This window comes from Oreochromis aureus, linkage group 14 (assembly GCF_013358895.1).
Source record: "Oreochromis aureus strain Israel breed Guangdong linkage group 14, ZZ_aureus, whole genome shotgun sequence".
Lineage (NCBI taxonomy): Eukaryota > Metazoa > Chordata > Actinopteri > Cichliformes > Cichlidae > Oreochromis > Oreochromis aureus.
The window spans coordinates 11,779,688-11,781,908 of NC_052955.1; the positions used below are offsets into that span (position 1 = coordinate 11,779,688).

Sequence of the window (2,221 nt, forward strand, 5' to 3'; positions counted from 1 at the left end):
GCATTCAGAACAATACAAAAAAGTAGTGAGAGAAAAGTACATCCTGCCTTTAGGGGATGGGGATAACTGTGTGCAGGTAGTAGATGACATTGCTTTAATCCGTAACATTTTGAAAGTTGATGGTGACACATTTATTATTTTCCTAAAGTTTTGTCAGAAGGAGTCTTACTACCAGTATCCCTTACCGTCATCCAGAATTGGATGCTTTAGAGTGTGGCAGCTGAACAGCAGTCTTGGCAAGGTTATTATCGTTAACGAAAACTAACGAAATAACGACAACTAGAAGTGAAAAAACATTTTCGTTAACGGAAATAAAAATAAAAACAAAAAAAGGAAAACTAACTAAAACTGTAATGAGTGTTCACAAAACTAACTAAAATTAACTGAATTTATTGCAAAAATGCGTTTAGTTTTCGTTGATGTTTGCGTGTCATACAATAGTCAAGGGTGAAAATGAAGTTTAGTTTCCAGGTTTTTTTCTTGCTGTGTCTCATTATGCCAGCAGGTGGCAAGTACGTTAGTCGAGTCGTCTGTGTTGCTGCTCCGTCCACGCGCAGAATCATGTCAGGAAAAGTCTGGAGAAAGCGCCAGAGTCCAATTTGGGATTACTTTGAATAATACTGTGTTTTGGATAAAGCAAGTGTCTTGTAGTGGAAAGAGACAAATTATGAGGGACATTTCTAAAAGGAAAAAAATCCCACAAACCTTAAAGTGCACTTTAAAAGCTCACACAAGAAGGCTAACCTAGCTTACCTGGAGAAGGTAAGGGAGCACGCCCAACCCTCATCCCCAGAAACAGAAGCTAACACCAGGCAAGGCAGCGTGATGCATCCCGAGACGACAGGACTGGGATATCTACATAACTGTGTGAGTCAATTGCCTTAACACCCGGTGCTGCAAGAGTTAATAGTCTCATTGGGGCCAAGATATACATTTTATAGTTGCCTGGTATCAATGGTTGTTCATCTGCCCTAATTTATTTATTTATTTAAAGAACCCATAGGTGGGAATGTGAGTTGTCTGTCTCTGCGTGTTAACCCTGTGACAAACAGGCGACCTGTCCAGGGTGCAGGGTATGGTAGCTGGAATAGCAACATACCCAAGGATAAGCAGAAGAGAATGACTGATATGATGAAACTGGGATTTTGTTACACTTTATTGCAAACACAACTAAAACTATAACTGAAACTAATCAAAACTAAACTGAAACTAAGGATTTTCCAAAAAATAAAAACTAAACTACACTAGCAAACAATTGGTAAAAACTAATTAAAACTAATATAAAATTGAAAATCTGAAGTCAAAACGAAATAAAAATAAAAACTAATGAAAATTGCAAAACTATTAAAACCCTGAGTCTTGGCGTAACAAAGCTCCATAATATTACCAGCAAATATTTTCTTTGTTTAAATAATGTTCTTCTTTACAGGTTTCTGTAACTTAAGGAAAAAGTACGCCAAAAGAACATTTACAATTAGTTCTGACTGTTTTTAATTTCATTTCTTCAGACCAAATCCCGTATACAATTGTACCAACTCTGAAGATGAGCAGCCTCCAAAAAAAAAGGTTTCCCCAGGCCCCTCGAGTGAAAATACCAGGTAATAATATACTGTCTAGACCTGTGTATATATCTGTGTGTGAGACAAGGAACCTTTGTAGACAAGTTGTCACTAATCTTAAATATTTTAAAAAAATCTTTTTCTAAACAGACCCCACCACTCTGCAGTCTGCCCCCCCTGTGCACTGATAGCAACCGTCATAGTGCCCCGCCCAGCTACCGGCACCTTTCGCCGGTAGCTCCGGCCCAACACACAAACTGACACCGCTATGCGATCTCCCCGGCCTGTAGAGTCTGCTTTTAATGCCTTGGTATCGATGGTATGCTTTACAAAATTATTACGCTGCCTCAAACTGTCATTGTACTCATCTCTTCAAAGCACCAATTTATACAGTTGAATATCATGTTATTTTGATTTTTTTTTTTTTAGATTCCAGAGAGTCTGTGAGGCCACTATTGCTAGGCAAGTACTAAAATCTTGGATTTTAACACTTTACATTGGGTTAACTTTTATATGTGAAAGGGAAAAACTTACAGCAATTCAAACTCAAACCTGAATGCAGAATGTGAAGCCATCACTTATGGATATAGTAGTTTTTCGCATCACACTGCTTATTTATCACAAGCCATTATTCTTCCTGTAATTGTTCTCTGACACAGATG

At 38.0% G+C, this 2,221-nt stretch overlaps 1 long non-coding RNA gene across 1 annotated transcript; it reads left to right on the top strand.

Annotated features, from left to right (window-relative positions):
• Positions 1-1,456: 1,456 nt before the first annotated feature.
• On the top strand, positions 1,457-2,005 carry LOC120443626. The gene is made up of 3 exons (XR_005615545.1): positions 1,457-1,598; positions 1,710-1,878; positions 1,989-2,005. It is a non-coding gene; the product is annotated as an uncharacterized LOC120443626 (long non-coding RNA).
• Positions 2,006-2,221: the final 216 nt, after the last annotated feature.